Source organism: Drosophila melanogaster, chromosome 2L (genome assembly GCF_000001215.4).
Source record: "Drosophila melanogaster chromosome 2L".
NCBI classification, from domain to species: domain Eukaryota; kingdom Metazoa; phylum Arthropoda; class Insecta; order Diptera; family Drosophilidae; genus Drosophila; species Drosophila melanogaster.
Window position 1 is genome coordinate 21,873,854 of NT_033779.5, and position 18,902 is coordinate 21,892,755.

An 18,902-nucleotide genomic window follows, 5' to 3' on the forward strand; every position below is an offset into this window, starting at 1 on the left:
AATGTTAATGTTTTCCCAAAAATGTTCTCATTGTGCTGAGGAGGGTTCTCCGCTACCCGCTACCCGCTACCCGGCACCACCACTTCCCATCATCGCACCAGCACCCATTAGACTCTTTGCCTCTGGCCAAAATCCGTTAAATTATTGAGCTGAAGGTACTTTTCAATGCGGTTCGCTGGCTTGGGTTACTCGACTACTTTCCAGACTGAGCCGCAGAGTTTGGGGTTAAATGAGCAGCGACACTTTTGTCGTTCTTGCTTCTTGCAGGGGTATTCTTTATTCTTGTTGGGCATTGCAATTCCAAGTCGCTCAGGTTCTATTGTTAAATGTTTCGGAAATTTTGCTCTGAAATAAATAAACTCAAGGCAGAGAATGAAATGCGAATGAATTAGACCAATGGAAAATAAACGTATTTTCTTAGCAGTTTACTTTAAAGATGTTAATGGTGATCACAGGCAGACTAAATATATAAAGTGTTCATATAGGTTTTAGCTTTTATATTTAATTTACTTTATACTTTACTTTACTTGAAATAGTACTTAATATAGTACCTAGTATGTAGAGTCGAAGATTTAAAAAATTGTATGATCACAAAATCATATAAGATTGGTGAAAGAGTTAAATGAAAAATGTACAAAAAATATTAAATATAATATAAAATATAGTATACAATATTTTTTTTAATCCGATGATTCGTTATTAATACATTCCCAAACAGCCTTTCTAAATTAAAATTCGAAAAAAGCCGTTACGTAAAGTTATGTAACTGACAGAATCAAGCGTTTTCGACCCTTCAAGGTATGCACATATATATATATATATATTCTTGTTCAGGATCACTAGCCGAACCGAGTCGACCTGGCCATGCCAGTCCGTATGAACGCCTTGAGCTCAGGAACTACAAAATTTCAAAAAGTGTGGACGCGACAGTTATGGGATGTTTCTGAGAAATAGAAATTAACATGACAAATAATTTAACAAAAATCAACCATCTGTTGAGGTGGCGTGCCAACATTTGAAAACAAACTTGAGGTGCGTCTATGTCACAGGAATAGACATATTTACCTTTCCAGTTTTTTTTAGTTCCTGCGATCTCGACATTCATGCAAGCGGACAAGGTCAGATTTACTCGGGTAGTGATACTGATCAAGAATATATATACTTTACAACTAAAGGGTTTATCTGTTACATAATTATCAACGAATCTAGTATAGCTTTTAACGAATTGTACCCGTTTACAGAACAGTAGCATCATGAGAGATACTTCTGATGCTACTTCGTGGGCGGGTGAACAATACAGGCAAGCCTCATACTTAATCGCTTTTATGGTTGCCGAGGATCTTGACGTTCATACGGACAGACGGACAGATAAAAGGACACGGTCAAGGAATTTAGTACGACCTTTTATTAACATTAACACAGTAACATTAATTTATAATTTGTCTTGATTTCAAATTGGGATATGCCCATCTGTATTTCAAACTTTCTTGTTGTGAAATTAGTACGCATATGCAACTTTAAAAAATCGCAATATTCTGCTTATCCACTCGTCAGTCTTAAGCAGTCTGTCTGGAGCACCAAACAGATAAGGAAAGCCACAAAATAACCGAAAAAAGGAAATATGCTAGGGAAAACCACTAAATCGTGTTGGTTGGGTTCGTCCAAGAGCTGGCCCTGTTGCCATTTATTTTCCCCCAGCCCTTTTTGCAACGTTCGTCTTGTCTCGGCCACCATAAAACACTTTAATAGTTCTCTTATGCCAACCCCCACGACTGCCTGAGCACCAGAAACACACTAACACAAACCAACGTTTTCACTGACTGAAGATTTGCCAATACCTTTATTTCTTCGTTCTTTCTTCGGATTCGAAAAGCTCGGCATTTAAAATTATGGCATTGCTGTCACTTTAATGGCGCCCGGCGCGGGACTCTCAGCCTGAGGCCCCACCACCCCACCTGAACTCAATTGTTTTTGGGTTTTTTGTTTCTCTCGAGCGCCTTCTTCGTCCTTAATTTAAGGCCAGACACTCGCTGAACTTTTTTAATGATTTTTGCTGTAAGCCTTGGGGACTCATTTCTTGGGAGCGAAAGCGAGAGACCGCCATATGCCCGGAGACGCAGCAAATTAACCCCGTTCACCTGCCCTCGCAGAGCCCCAGGCAACCCTTAAACCCAACCCAACGCCCAACACCCGGCATCGCTCCACTTCTTAGGCTTCAACACTTTGATTTGATTTTGTTTTCTTTTTCGAGCTGCGCCCGCGATTTGAACGCACGCTTAATCAATTGGTGGAAATCCCGAGATGACCCCGTTCAACCCATCCTTCACTACCCACTAACCTGCGCGAACTTGTGCGCGTGGCAGGACCACCACCGCCACCACCACACCGACCTTGTCACATGACACCTGCAACCTTTTGCGCGTCGATTTCCGTTTCCGTTTCGCCGCCGTCGACGCTGGTAAAAGTTTTTCGGCGGGGTTTTTCGTCTTGCTGCTGTTAGTGGGTGGACTGAGGGGGATTCACCTCTGCCTCTTGGCACATAATAATTTGATGCCTTTTGATCTTGGCCTCGGCTATTGTTGTGGACTTGGCGTGTTTTTAATTTAAATCCTGCGCCTGTCAGCGTAATACGACAAAAAATTCCACGCAATGTTTGATGTTTAATTTTATTAAAAGGATTTTGTTCCTGCTGCCGTTCATTTTTGTTGATTTTACTGAGTTTGCAGACGGCTGCTGTTTTTGTTGCCTGGGTTTTGTCAGAATCCAATTAAAATTAACCGCCGGCGATTATTTGTCAAAAATATATATAAGACTTTAAACAATGTCGGAAACAAACAGAAACCGAAAACAAAAACAAAAAGCAGGTGCATGGAGGTGCTGAAAATGCATGGAAATGCTTTCTGGTCAGAGAGTATCACAAATGTAGACATGAAAGCTTATTTCAGCTTTCAAGGTGGATGTATAATTTGTTAAAACTTATTTGCCACACATTAATTTAAAAAAAAATTACACACATCCTTTAGCCAGACATTCGAATAAATTCTATTTATCCCGTAGGCCACCGAGTAGGGATTTTTCCGAAACTCAACTCGGGTTAGTTGAGCTCACTTTCACTTCGGTAGCACTATAGACTGGCGAAGTTCCGACCGTTTTATTGTCTTGACGGAAGACGTCAAGCCGAGGACTTAGCGTTTGAGTGATTTACGAGGGAAAGTCAAAGACTAGCCCAGACAACAGTCGGAATACAAAGAAAGAAGCCATAGAACAGGCCCTAAACTCGTATGTAAACGAATCCCAAGTGATGAACTGCAACTGCATCGAAAGTGAAGTTCTGCGGACCATAAATCAGATCAGCGTCCTGACTTGTCCCTTTTCTTGTCCATCGAATGCAGGCAGAAAATGTGCAAATGTTGTGCCAACACACGTTTCTCCTTGTGAAATCTGCGGGAAATGTTTTGAAACTTATGCAGTTGCCGGAAAATCGATTCGGCAACATTGCCGAATCCATCCTTTCTGATGGATTAGCACGGATTACCGCGCATCGGGGAAAAGGCGGTCCACTTCGGTAACCTGGTGAAAGTTGCGGCAGGTAGGTAAATAGTTTACCTACTTGTGCGCCTAATTATTTTGGAATTCACTCCAAGGCATTTTGCTAAATAGGGCGGGATGTTCATTATAATTTAGGGCCCCTTTTTCAGGTAAGAGCTCAAAATTGGCATTCGCATTTCATTTTAGGTTCGTAAACTAAAAGGGTATACTAGATCCGTTGAATAGTATGTAACACGCAGAAGGAAGCGTTTCCGAATATATAAACATCCATTGATTAGGATCAATAGCCGTGTCGATCTAGCTATGTCCGTCTGTCCGTATGAACGTCGAGATCTCAGAAACTATAAAAGCTAGAAGGTTGAGATTCAGCATACAGATTCTAGAGACAAAGACGCATGTTGACCCATGTTGCCACAAACGGTACAAAACTGCCACGCCCACACTTAAAAAAAAAACGTGTTGAGATTTTTAAGCATTTTAATTGGTCTTGTAAGTTTCTATCGATTTGCCAAAAAACTTTTTGCCACACCAACTCTAACGCCTTTATTCCGCCAAACAGGTCACACCCACACTTTTGAACAATTTTTAAAATTGTTCTCATCTTATTCCTCAATATCGATCGATATCTCCAGATAAATTATGAAATTTCGCGTCCTCAATAACACTAGCTGAGTGACGGGTACCTGATAGTTGAGGATATCTCTTGTTTTTTAAAAGTATAGGGTTTATAGGGTTTTTATGAACTCTCGAGTACCCATAAATTATCTCAAAAGTATCGAGCATATTGTCCAAATTTATAATTATTCTATAAAAACACAAACTTTTGATATCCCAACCAAAAATGTGATTGCACCTAAAAAAAAATGCAAAACTTCTGTTATCACATTTTTGGGCATTCACCAAGATAATCAGCAAATGTTCTTCCTACCAACTGATCACTCTAAAGTTGATTTCAAATAAAAACTTCCACCGTGCAGGCATTTCTAGAGCCCGGAACTTAACTATAATAAGATTCTAGCAAGTTTTGGAAGTGTTAAATACATGACACTGGCGTTCGCTATACTTTTAGACCTGGACTTGAATTATAGCATATCAAATTTAAGAACAATATTGGCAATCAAAATAAAATAAAACAATAAAATCTGGATTTTAAGATCTACTAAAAGCACTATCTTATTTTGTTCTTCAACCTTACGGATTTTGGAAAGCCGAGGTTCACACCGACCGACGGACAGACAGACGGACATAGCAAGATAGATGGAAGCTTGTAGTGATCCAGAAAAAAGCCAATACACATTATTGGCTCACTACCGCATTTGAATACCTCGTACCTCTCTTTCGAGGAATCTATTAAATTCTACATTTTGAGTATCAGGTACGAATAGAAAATAGAGCTCTGCGTTTAACCAGCTTGGTTATATTTTATTAACATTTTAGTACCATGAAGAGCATTATTTTCAAAATTCTCCCTAAACCATCGATCATTTGTAGGCTGCTAAATAATTATCCGTCAACGAAGCCGCCGTTGCTTGCATAATTTACTTTATAGCCTCTTGGCAGGCGGAGTGCAATGATTTGAAACTCAAGCGGCAGCCAATCGCTGACCAATGGCCGCCAGTGGCATAAACAAAACGCTGCTGAGCAACACCAGCACGGAGCAGGCACCAAATGTGGCAGAAGCAACAAGGCAGCTCTATACATGAGCAGCTGATATTTCACAAAAACGACATAAACACTACGAGAAGATCGAGTGCATTCGACGACCAGCCTCGAACGCCATCCTCCAACCTCGAACTGCAATCAGCGGGTTTTTCGGAGGTGTAGGAGCAAGGCAGCGGCAACTCCTGCAACTGTTGCAGTTCCGACAGCTACCAGCAAAATCAGCGGCTTATGCTGTCCCAGAAACAACAACGATCGCTGCGGATGGGCCACAAGAATACAGAAGGCGGGAGGCAAGAGGCTGCAACAACGACGCCATTGCCACCACATCCAATACATCCAATGCTGCAGTTGGTAAACAGTCGCGGAGCTCGAGGAGCAAATATATCAAATGCGATCGATCCCCAATGTCGGGAGCAGTAGGTGCCTCAGCGTGGAGTGAAGGTGAAAATCGGAATTGGATCTGGGGATACTCTTTTTAGTTCTTTAAACATTGAAAGTCAGGTGTGTCAGTCCGTAGTCTTATATTATACAAAAACATTAATGTTTATTTTGGTTTAAGATTATTGTGTTATGTTAAATTGTGTTAAATTACAATATTTTTTAAATTGCCTCTCCAATATAATAGTCCTGAAAGCCTGAACTACCCTTCATCGATATGGGGAACAGTTGGGGACGTAATTTTAATTTGATCTGTGCCGAACGCATTTTGTTTCGGTGCTGATGGTCTTGAAGTGTAGGCAAAACAGTCGGACGGCAGCGAAATCTTGCAGTTTTTCTGCAGAGATCGGAGATTTGCTTGTGTCGCCGTTGTTGTGGACAGCCCGAGACCTGGACATGACTATCGAGGATGAGCAGTCTCCCCATCGTGCTTTGTGCTGGCTTGTTTCCCTGGCTTCTTGATACCGATTGGCAGCGGCACATGCAGAGGCCCTCAAAACTTTGAACTGTTGCGCAGACGACTGCGGACTTGTGCCGGCTTTCAGTTCGTTTTGGCCATCAAAGAACGGACTGGGTATGGCGTACAAGTGGGAATTCTTGTTGCAAGGGATCGAGCGACTTTTGAAAGTCCACAACGGATAGCGACACTTTTTCTTGCGCTTTGTGCATTTTGCAGCAGTCTCTGAGTCCTGAGATCTACGCTCAGATACAACGTGAATTGGAATAAAGCGTGCCAGAAGCAGACAATGCCACCCATCTCGGGAACTGCATTTTCAATACTATTAAATAAATAAATTTGTTTCCGATCAGCTCGATAGACAACGATCTATATAACCATTTTTTCCATTTTCACATTTTTAACGCAATGCTACGCGTTTTTTATGTTAAGAGTACTAAACTAATTATATTTATCTGTTCTTTAAAAGCCACATAGGGTGGTGTTGGGTGCTGATATAATTGTTTCGCAGGTGAAAGCAGAACTCCAATCAAAGAAATGTAGTATTTTCAGTTCGGGAAGCCAAAGCACATATAACTATGCAGTATTGCCAATAAAGATTTAAAAACAAGTCTAACGACTATCAGATACCCGTTACTCAGTTATGGGAAGTGCAAAAGAAGTCGATCTTAGCATTCCTGTTGTTTCATTTAGTTTTTTCCTTGTCATTTCTATCGATATGTAAAAGTAAGAGTATACTAGGATTCGTTAACCCTGCATGTGTAAATCGTATATGCATAAATTTATTATACCGATAAATACTTATTCAAAAGCGATTTATTTTTTCTTTTATTTTCGAGTTCTATTAGATTTTTTTTAGGTCCCAAAGTTCCTGATGACTCTGCCGAAAATTCCTAAGGTGTTTTCTTTTCAGGTCTTCCTTTTTTTTAAGCCTGTGAAACTAACTCATTACACGACCAGGTTGCGGAAAAAATGGCGCGATCTTTATCGCCGTTTTCCACCAAACTCGAGTCGACTGATAAAATATTTAAAAAACTTGACTCTGGTGCGGGGATGCGTAAACCGATGACAGCCTCCAAGATCAAGAGTAAGGCCAGGCAGAAAAAAACTAGCCACATTGTGTTCTCCGTTGGCAATGCGTTTTCTTTGCAAATCGATCGCATCAAGCGAGCCAAAAAACAATGGATTCGAAGCTCCAAGCCACCTCATGCACCGCCCGGCTGGCTATTCTGGTCAAACATTGACCAAAAGGATAAGGCTAAGGTAGCCAGCGAGTGACGGAAAGACAGAGAACACAAGCCCAAAATTCCAGAGCAAAGACTCCAATAAATTTCGATAAATGCGCACGCGTGCGAAGAACAACAGACGAGACTCTGACTCCGCCTGATTCTCATCCGCATCCTCGGCTTAGTCCCATCCTCCATCTCCTCCTCGATGTTGTTGTCATTGTCAAGGATCGCGCTGCGATCGGTAATAAGGCCGAGAGGAGCAGCTACTAACTCAGTTACCGCCATGCAATTTCGATGGACATCTCTCTTGTTGCCTCTTCATGTCTCTTTCTTATAGACTTTATATACCGGTTGCTTGTAGAGAAGAAGAGTATATTGAATTAGCTGAAAAGCATGTTACAGGTAGAATAAAGCGTCTCCGGTCCTATAAAATAATTAATGTAGTATATGAATTATATACGTTCCTGATCAGGATCACTAGACGGGTCGATCTGACCAATTCTTCCTCTCCGCGACGATCAAAATTTTCTACTGATACGCCAACAAAATGTTGGCTGGCTGATCAACGGGTATCACACAGTCGAGGAAATCGACTTAGGCGTTCTCTCTTGTTTGGTCTCAACTTAATCGATCGGATCACTTTGGCTCACTCACTAGAGGTGGCCTCGTGATCCCAAAAGAATTAGGTAAAATTCATCAGTTTTAAGTTCCGGAATTCATAGCCATGGGAAGAATTAAATGTCAAAATAAACTAAATGTTGGTTTCGCAACTTTTACCTGTAATTTAACATTTACATTTAAAATAGATTAATTAGCTTTTATATGTTTCGACCATAATGTATTTTATTAAATAGTTATCTTAAAAAGTCGTCAATATAGAAGAAGAAAAACATTTCCATCTGTTACAATACCCCCTTGGTGTGGTTGACCATCGCTAAGTCCAAGCTTCCAAGCTGTATCACAAGCTGGAGCATTTTTCAACTCCCTAACAAGCTGATGAGACATGGACGCGCGCGCTTAGCAAATTCCAAAATGTCAATGGGAAAGATCACATTGTGTGCCATTATTTTCGTTCTCAATGCAATGGCATCTGGATCTGGGTGGACCTGGCCAAAGCAGGGTTTTGGCTCCGGCTTCAGCTTTAGCTTCAGCTAATGCAATGCAGTGTTGTCGTGTCTCATGAGCCATAAACATAAATAAAGGCACCTACTCCAGGGGCCATGCTGCGGAGTTTGAAGGGAATGGCTCGCCAAAAATGTCACAGCGAAAACAATGCCGTATGAGAGGAAGAGTATCAATATTATGGATCGATAATCTAAGGGGCATGAATAATCGGACGACACACAATAGCATGACAAAATATAAATCCGACTTTATGAAAATAATAGCAACTGTGAACGTCAGAATCTTAAGAGAATTTCCATTACGTAAAATTTTGCGACTTTAAGTTATAAAGTACATAACACCTTTTTTATTATTAATTATATTATATCATTGTGAATGTGATATGTAGGTAAAAGGTGGTTAGTTTGAGCTTTTTGAATTTCTTTTTTGATTCTAGAACTCTTAATCGACGATTTTAAGCCAGAATATAATATTGTTGAACAACACCGGCGACAATTTTTAAAATGTTAGCATAAACTAATAGTATGAAATATAAAAGAGCACCTGAATAACTTTTCATTAGCTTGGCCCTGATCAGGTTTTGTACCTGATTTTCAATTTGACGGCCTTGTCCTCTCTACAGTGGTTTTTGGATTCTTACTTTTTTTTGGATTCTCACTGCTATTTACCCGATATCATCAATTCTGATGGTGGCTTTAATACTATATCGCAAATCACTACTGTAGGTATAACTTCGCCATGGTTTGCTTATTTTGGTCACAACGCGATGACCAATGATAAACACCCCAGCAAACTACTACGAAAACCCAAGCCATATCGAGTTTCTAACAATTTTAACTCCTTTTCAGCTTCTGTCGTCTTCGTTCTGTTTTTGGACCTTAAAATGTTCTTGAAGGCTTTTTGATTTTTGTTTTCTAGAAAACCAGTGAACCAAATAAAGTGAAACATATGTCTGGGAAACAAATTTTAAATGCCTCTACAGCAGCAGCGTGCAAAGCGAAAACAATAAAATTAGTAGTAAGAGTAAAAGGCAAATCGGATGAAGAAGTTCCTTAATACCCATGAATCTTCATCTCCGGTCGATGTGGTTGTTTGGTCCGAAAGTTAGGGAGTCGGATAAACTCAACTGGAGTTGAGTCTTGTCTTCCAGACGAACTGACATTCAAATTAAATTGGATTAGCAGCGTTCCCCTGTCAATCTTCCTGAAAAGCAGGAAAGAGCGAATGAGGAGTGTCTGGCAAATTTCGCTCCAAAAACTAAGAAGAATCTGCTGGAGAGCAGAGAATTGTGAGCAAATCTCATCGGGGCTGACAGTGACATATTTTGTGACAGCTGATGGAATATGCACGGAGTTGGCGTTGGGTCCCTGTCCCACCAAAAGCCCCTTATCCATCAAGCCCGCTGCGCGAACTTTGCCAGTGTCAACTTTTGCTGGGAGCTGATGTGTCGGCACCATTTGATCGCTTTGCATCCCGATCCGATCCCGTCACATCCGCTCACATCGCATCGCGCCGAACTAATCCTTTTCGCGATGACTTGACAGCAGCTGTGTTCTTGAATTTCGCGGTGCCATCAATCAAGGCGGATCCGATGCTGGCCGTATACGCCATATAAGCTGGACCCCCTCTTGCTGCTTTCGTCGCACTAATTAGTCTCCCGGCCGTTCAGTCAGTCAACTGATATCGAATTCTTTTTCGACTTGCTACCGCAAAAAGCCAGACTCAGTCTAGATGCCAGTATTTAGCCGGGTTCAGTGATCAATCAATGATGATTAATGCAAGTGCAAAGCACACAAATTGAAGTCTTGAGTTGTTAAGCATGCTTTAATGCACAGAAATTTATTTTTAAACTGAACTTTATACTTTAAACTTTTAAACTTTACTAAAATATATTCGATCATAAACTTGTAACAGTTATGTCGTTGTAAATGTTGCGATACTTAGCTGAACAGCTTTTCCTCTGCTCTGAAAATTGCGCATTTCCAGCTGCATCCAGGCTATTCAGAACTTAAGCCCAGAATTCAAAAGTGCCCTGCGTGTTTCACTATATGTACATGTGTACATGCCTTGTACCGAAATATACAAGCAATCACTCTATCCATTCGAGGAAATAGTTAGCTATCAATATATAATGAATACAGTTAGCAAATCAAAAAATTTAAAGATGGTGTTGGAACTCAATAATTTTCATCTGACTGTAGGCTAGACAGCATCAGTATCAATGTTTGGGCTTGGGTTTACCTGATATCTTTGAATATATAATTTTGCTTCACAAGTAATTCACTAACAGATTTGATAGATATTACTTAAATTTTTTTGTAGTGCTGTTTGCAATTGCCACACACATCAATCATTCATTAGCAGCTCAGGCTGTCAGGTTTTGCTGCCCTGGTCGTGATGCGTGATAATAAATTGTCGGATCACCAGGCGCAGTCGCTTTGATTGCACTTGTGATTGAGATCAGAAGTGCTGGCTCCCATGCCTAACTCGACTGCCTTCTACCACCCATCGCCAACATGTTGACCCACCTGATTTGACATCACATCCTGATCGAAGTCACATCGGCTGAAAAGTTTAGGTGCATTTGTGCATATTTGTAATTAGGAGCTACGACTTGAGTGAGTCTAAGATGGACTTAGCTAGTTAGTTTGGCGGAAAGCCATTATCATCACTCAGGATTGTTTTTATCACTACATTTCATTAAATTCATCGAAGCAGAGGACGTCGTGCAAAAACTATAAACTAGTAGTTAACTTAATCAAAAACTTAAAACTTATTTTTAAACATTTTGATTAATTCTCAGACATTTTCTTTCCAAAGATTAGCCTCGGGATTTATGAGTTTTATAATTTTAACAACCACAACAACAATTTCGGCGTTCTACATATTTTTGACGATTATTTATGGATCTGTAGAGAGTCCCAGGGCAAACGAAATGCTCAACGGTGACGACAATGTAAGATATGAGTTTGCCCAGATTTCCTGAAACTGCCTGTTTCGCGTCTAATCCACATCGTTTTAAATGTTTGAACGGAACGATTTATCAATAAATACTATGTATAACTAATTGCCAAAGCCATCCATTTATAGAAAGTGCTTGGATGGGTGTTTTTAGTTTGCTTTGGTCTATAATAAAATGTTTATCGGTCAATTTGATAATGTGCGTCCTACATAACAAATTTATGACGGACTCGCGGCGATAAATATAATAAAACTTAGTTTTGTTTTAGCCCCAAAGAGAAGACGCAACGCCGAAATCTGAAGGAAATAGCGGCGACAAGTCGCCAAGAGATACTTTATAAATAGTGGGTGTCTTGCTCAACCCATTCGATTGACTTGATTGTGATTTACAGCAGCTTGGATATTTATTCAAATTTTCTCCACGCCATATACTCGTACATATGACCAATCTGTAGTCGAACGAAGCGATCTGTTCGTGTTCGTTTTATTATGTAAAATGCCTTTCACTGTCCGTTGGCACGGGCTCATCAGCATTCAAATATGCAGCAGTAAAGCACACAGGGCTCGACTGGGGCAAATCTATCCATTTATGGGACTCTTCTTGCAGTTCGATGCTGTCCTCATAGAGATACCAAAGATATTCTCCTGATTACGGTTAATTAACCGTGAAGAAAAAATAACGAAAGAAACCTTTAGTCGAATATTTTGGCAATCTTTTCAAAAATGTATAAATATTTTCGGATAAAAGTGGCATCTGTTGTTAATTACACATATTATTATTATTATTATTATTATTATTTTAAGTCATTATATTTAGAAATACATAATACTAAAGATATTCTCTTGATTACTGTTAATTGCCGTGAAAAAAAAAATAACGAAAGAAACCTTTAGTCGAATATTTTGGCAATCTTTTCAAAAATGTATAAATATTTTCGGATCTGTTTTAGATTATTATTATTCTAAGCCATTAAATCTGGAAATACATAATACTACATTATCTCGTCGATAAGGTTATCAAAAGCCCCAATACGCTAGTTCTGTATTTTCAGATAATTTTCAAATATTATTAGTAAGAAAGTTAAAAGTGTATACACTGCTATTCTACGACACGGTGCGTTGTTTATAGGAATGTTTACTTATCCATATTATCAGGGGGCACTGTTTTGCTCTGTGCGTCTATAGGGTGTTTCGACACCACTCTTCTTGCATCGCAGAACACAGCATGCTCTCGTTTGTTTTCCTCGCCCTGGTCGTTCGCTTTTGTTCACGCCTCGCCCTTGCCAGCCCCCAACACCCAATGGGCCCACCACCCACTGCAGACGCAGACGCAGACACAGGCCATCGCGGCATCAATCACTTTTCAATATTTTCCATTTGTTTTCCACTTGTTATTTATTGGTACACTCCACGGCAGCGGTGTGGAGCTCGCTTGTCCGCGCTTCCCCGATCTTTCTAGATGACAAGCACTTGTCACTGAATGAGGTATTAATAATAGTCGATTCCCTCATTCCTGCTACGGTGATGATGCCTCGGGCAACTTCATTTCTTCATTTGCCGCAAATACTTTTTGCCGCTTCGTTGCAATTAATAAAAAATTTGGCGCTGTTGCTGAATCTTGTTGCTGTTGCACGTTGTTAATATTTTGAAAATGTTCGATGCAGGAATGCGGACGTTGCCCATACATAAGCGCACCCGTGTACACATGCTGCGATCCCTGCAACATGTTGCATGTTCAAGAAGTTTTTATTGGAGTATCACATTAAATTTGGCATTTCCACATGCAGAACTCAGCACATAAAAACCGACATTTTTCAGACGATGGCCGCTCTATTTGAATGTGCCTCGTTTAAGAAGATCACTGGGGTAGAAACGAAAAAATCATGCAAAACCCCAAGCCATTTCACTATTAAACTTGAACTCATACTTATACAAATGAACTCTTCAGTCCGATATTATTATTGCCTCTTAATTTTCAGTGTAATTATCCGAAGCTAGATGATTATTTTCGGAACATAAATACATAAATAGTTCTCGAGACAGACGTAGTATTAGATCGACTCGGTTAGTGGTCGTGATACAAATTATATGATAATATGATCCAAAATCGGATCATCGGCGGTGCAAATTTTTTGATGAAAAAGCGCCAAGTATTCTGGGTCGCTCCAAAGTCAACATTTATAAAGCTAATACCACGGGATCTGGAGTCGTCTACACAGTCAGCTGTCCATCCAACTAGGCTCATGTAAACTTAGAGCTCACTGACAGTTGAACACGCCAAAAGCATTTGCCACATAACACATGTTACCGTTCTATTTGAATTTCGGAAAGCGCGCCGAAGACCAAGACCAAGGCACTAAAATAAATATCATGCCAATTTAACATAATGATTTATTAGTTTATTTATCTTCCAAATATTTTCCTCCTTAGCGGAGATCTTTCACAACAGAGAAGAACCAACCCACGCACCGCACGCGATTCGCCGGCGAGGGGCCTGCGGAGCAGCAAATCCGCGGTGTCAACGGAAAATGTCTTCGAACCGCTTGGCCGGAATGTGATGATGATGCAGCTGCTGGATGCCACTGACTGGGGACTGGGGACTGGGGACTGGGCTGCAATTTATGAAGGCGCGGACAGAGATATTGACGAATGCCGTTGGTCCCGAACTCGAACCCGATCCCGAACCCGAAATGCGGAAATTCAACGGCGTGGGCGGGCGTGAGTACTCCTTGGCCATTTGGAGGCCGCGTCTTTCTCGGCCAAGAGTTATGTTAATTGTTGGCGCGTCAATTTGAATCACGACTTACACTTGTCTCACTCGCATGCGTGTCATTAATTTACGGCTTGTCGGGTGAGAATCGCAATTATCATTTTTTTATTATGATTTAATAGCAGCGCGGACGAAAAAACGCAGTAAGTAGCTAAACGAAATGCTCTTCACTTATGTGTTTATGTGTGTGTGTATGTGTGAGTATACATATATTCGCAAATATATTTGTATAATTTTTATTAATTTCCACGCCTCAACGGCAAATATTTTATGATGATGGAAGCGTTCTTTTCTCTCGTTCGTAATTGCTGACGCTAAGAACAACAAGATAATTAATTTGGCTAAATGAATTCTCTTAATGGGGTACAACATGTTAAATGGTATACTCGGCGCTCCTCTCAAAATGAAATTGGCTCGTCAAAAAGAAGCGAAATCCAGCCAAAGTCGAAAAATCGGAAGGGAATGAGTTGAAGGTGCCTGAACAAATATTGTATGGTCATTTCATGCTAATTCATAAACTCGACATATGCATCTCATTCGAATTTTGTCACAAGCTGTCAAAATGACAACTGCCAAATAAGTTCAGAATTCCGAATTCAACAAGCGAAATCGGAACCATAATGTCTGGCAAAAAGTTGTCTCTAATTAGAAGTGGATCGAGAAATTCACAAATTCAAAAGCCACTTCCATTTGGTTAATTCTTCTTTTTGTTTGTTTGCTGGCAGACAATTTTCAAAATATCATGTGTCAAATTTCTGCAGCAATATGTAACTCATATTTACCACGACATATACGAATGTGTAGCCAGAGGCTTGCAAAGGGGGTATGTGGGACTGAATTTGTTATTGGGACGGTGGTGTTTGGAAGAGAAGTTAGGCCTGTCATTTATTTTGTGCTGACAATTTTTGACACAGCTGAAAAATCTGTACAAAATTTGGTTTTTTTTTCGGTTCGAAAGCAATTCGTTGTTTGTCACATCGAGAGCCTTTCATTTTCAAGACTTTCTGGCTTGTCATACGCGTGGGCGTGGCAAGTATAATTACGGACGACACTTCATTACTTACCCCCTTACATGACCAGCACAGAAACCCCCCCCCCCCCCCTTGCGCAAAAAAACCAACACGTTAACTGAAATTTGGTCTGTATTTTGACATATTATTTGGGGCTTTGAATTTGTTACTCGTAAATTAAAAGCGTATGTTTAGTTCGTTGTACTAGTTGGGTACTAAACTAGTAGCAAAAAGCTTTTCCGACCCCACAGTGCATAAATAATTTCAATCAGCAACAACAGCACCGTTCATCTGTCTATTTATCCAAATAAAAACAAGAGAGAATACTATATTCAAATTCCTCGACTATCAGATACCCATTACTCACCTAGTGGAATGCGAACGCGAAATTTCATCATTTTTCTGGGATATCGATAGATCTTGGGGAATAAAATGAGAAAAAATTTAAAAACAGACGGGCATTGGTAGATCGGCTCGCCTATTGATCCTGATCAAGAATATATATACTTTATACAAACGGACCCGGTTCCTTCCGCTTGCTATATACTTTTCAGCGAAACTAGTATACCCTTTTACTTTACGAGTAAACGGTATAATTATTAGACACTTCTCAAAATTGTTTATAGGTTTTTATCTCATTACTTCGATTTCGAATTTCGATATCATAAAAATATTCTTCTCTAGTCATATCTAACTCCTAAATATTGGCATTATAGAGTTATTTCGGGAACTGTCGCTCTCGTACATATGTACAAAAACCCCAAGATATAAAAAAAACAAAGCAAATCAGCTGATGGAGCGAGCCACTTGAGCATACTATCCCAACCACCTAAAAAATAGATGTGGGTATACTAATCTGAATTTAACAGGAATCTGGGTGCCAACATTCATTAACTTCATTTGCTTTGACAAAAAATATTCCTGCATTCCGACCGATTTCTTTTGTCAATTTCAGCTGGCCACCGCCCTTCACTCCGAAACATTCCAACACTTTCGCGTTCGGGTCAGTCAACCCGGTTACTCTGGAGTGGATCTTATGGCTCTTCGGACGGTCGGCACATGTCAATTGCGTGGCCTGTTGTTTGCCTCGATGGATGCCACCCGATGTCCTTAAACGCCGAATCCCAGTCTCGCTAAATTACACCCCGCTTCGCTGCCACTGTCCATTATCCTTGCGGCGCATGTTTGTCTTTTCTCATTTTTTGCTCTTCTTGTTTTCCCTGTGTATCTGTTTTTTTTTTTTTTTTTTGACTGAATTTATGTTTTTTATGCCTTGCTTCTCATCTATTTTTCCACATTTTCTGCTGACCACAGAGGGAGGGACCCAATGGGAAAACTACACAGCACAGGAGCCAGTGTTGTTGTTGTCCTGTGGCCACTTTTACTACGTTCACAGCTCGACTGCCATGTCCTCCTTGCTCTGAAGTTTTCCACTCAACTCGCTCACATTCCTGTCTATCTGTTGGTTTTCCCAGTTTTTCCAACCACCCCCTCTAAGTCTCACTCTCATTCCGTCCCGACCGTCTATCGGATGGCGGACATTTTTCTTATTTGCAATAAATTTGGTTATGAATGTTTTCGGTCTGCACTCGTTTCTGTTCCTGGGGATTGTACATAATTTTAACAATTTTGATGTTAACTTGAAAATTTACGATACGTTATTTTGAAATGATGGTTGGCCGGTCCAAGCCAAATATCTGTCTCCTCCAGCCTTTCACTATCTGTGTTTACATTTCCGAGCGAATCTGTTCTTTTCCTATCTATCGCCTTGGTCCAGCCAAACATACCAGGCATTAAAAATTCATTTTTACGATTTTAGTCTTGAGATTTAAGCGAAACAGTTTTGGTGGCTTTCGTTATTTCAAAAAAAAAAAAAAAAAAACAGGAGAGGATTGTTAGCCAAGGAAGGATCTAGATTTGCGAGGCAGAAATTTTAAAATTCATTTGACATATCCCTAGAAGTTGTCTTTTAAAATAGTGATACAAAATTAAATCAAAACGAGTTTTAAAATTGTCTGGGTGACGATTTGTGTTCGTGTGTGTGATTCTGGGCGATAGATTGGGCGTGGCCAATATGCCTTTGCCATATGAATATATTGTAGATTAGAAAAACCAATAATAAATATTCGAAACATTTTTAGGCTCAACTGGTGGGTGGGCATGGCAACGTTCGAAACCCAACTTGCTTAGCGTAGATGGACTCTTAATTTGAACATTGTAGCATTCCTATCGACTCGGATGTCTATCTGGTGCTTAATAGGATAAAAAGCGATTCCTTCTACTACTACTATTACTTCTTCTATTATCAGAATATACTAAATCTTTAATCCACATCGACATTTTGCTTGAACAATTTGCTGTAACAGGAAATTGCTGACATTCTAGATTGACGAAACGCGATCGCTATGCAGACCATTCTCCATTTCCAATTTTGCGCGTAGGAAAACTTTTGCAGCCATTCATAATGTTCACCAAGCCATAAATATAAATATTTATGGGTTCGCAATACAATTTTGTACGCCAAATCGTTACAAATCGACGTAAAGTGTTCTAATCTACGTAAATTTCGCCCAGCAGACGAAGGAAAACTGACGCACAATTAGGAAAGAAATATGTAACTGTCTGGAATCGAACGCAGGAGTTTCGGTCTGGGCTCCGCAAATGAAATAAAATTAATTTATGGAAACTATATCAGCAGGACGAGAAAGTCTGCTTGGGTCCACCAGTCTGTTGGCGACATTCGTCCATTGTCCTGCTCGATGGATAGACACGCGCTTGTCATAATTCCGTATAATCTATGAACGCCTTGAGTAAAAACAAAGAAAAGCCAGAACATAAATTTCACATTTTATGTGCTACTTCTTATGCCTGGCTATTTTGTAATGGCTCTAGCTTCTGTTTGACCGGCCCTTGCTCCTTCGAGACATTTTACGCGCTGTCATTAGGGGGAATAAAATATGCTTCTACTTTCACTTTGCGGGGCCCCAGTCTTGGTCATGTCCTGCGAAATGTCAAACAAACGAGGCAAACATCAACTTTATGGAAAATAATAGCCGAAAAAAGGAAAATACACGAAAAGATAGCCATGCATTTTATAATACATAGAGTAAAAATCTATAGCCTCAGGTGTTCAAAAGTTCATTTGACCGAACTTTAGTTATATATATTGTTTTTGCAGAAAAAATTTATTATAATAATATAAAATAATATTAATATTAAAAATTCACCAAAATCTTTTTTGTGCAAGTCGTTGTACTGAGCACTGGATTTAAACCAACGAGGTGTTAATTGATGCTTTTTTAACCCATTTCTGCAATTCAATTTTGTGGGAGATTTGAGATTTTATTTTTTTTTTAGTTTGATCACTTGTCTGAAAAATTTGTAGCGGCATTTTAAAAATATCTTGGCCACGTTCACACTTTTAAAATATTTGCTGATATATTTTCGTTGTTATATTTGCCTTACAAGTTTCTGTCGATACACCAAGAACATTTTGAATAATATCTTTCGTCTAATGTTTTTTTTACTTGAAAGTAAAAGTATTTAATTAATACTTGCAAATTGGACTAATTAACCTGAATTTAATTTTAAGACGATTCTCTGGTAACTCTATGTTGATTTTCCTTGCTCGTTAAACGACACTAATAGTCAATATATTATATATTCACGGTATTCAAGAAAAAACCATTGCCACATTCATA

General features: G+C 39.7%; 1 long non-coding RNA gene across 1 annotated transcript, besides 7 other annotated features; it reads right to left on the bottom strand.

The window, feature by feature from the left end:
* Positions 1 to 760: 760 nt before the first annotated feature.
* Positions 761 to 906: a mobile genetic element.
* Positions 907 to 1,065: 159 nt separating this feature from the next.
* Positions 1,066 to 1,211: a mobile genetic element.
* A 108-nt stretch (positions 1,212 to 1,319) lies between these two features.
* Positions 1,320 to 1,394: a mobile genetic element.
* Positions 1,395 to 3,755: 2,361 nt separating this feature from the next.
* Positions 3,756 to 4,244: a mobile genetic element.
* A 2,478-nt stretch (positions 4,245 to 6,722) lies between these two features.
* Positions 6,723 to 6,764: a mobile genetic element.
* Positions 6,765 to 7,708: 944 nt separating this feature from the next.
* Positions 7,709 to 7,950: a mobile genetic element.
* Positions 7,951 to 15,516: 7,566 nt separating this feature from the next.
* Positions 15,517 to 15,766: a mobile genetic element.
* Positions 15,767 to 15,904: 138 nt separating this feature from the next.
* On the bottom strand, positions 15,905 to 17,242 carry lncRNA:CR45362 (long non-coding RNA:CR45362). The gene is made up of 2 exons (NR_124428.1): positions 16,854 to 17,242; positions 15,905 to 16,725 (listed from the first exon to the last, which is right to left on the bottom strand). It is a non-coding gene; the product is annotated as a long non-coding RNA:CR45362 (long non-coding RNA).
* Positions 17,243 to 18,902: the final 1,660 nt, after the last annotated feature.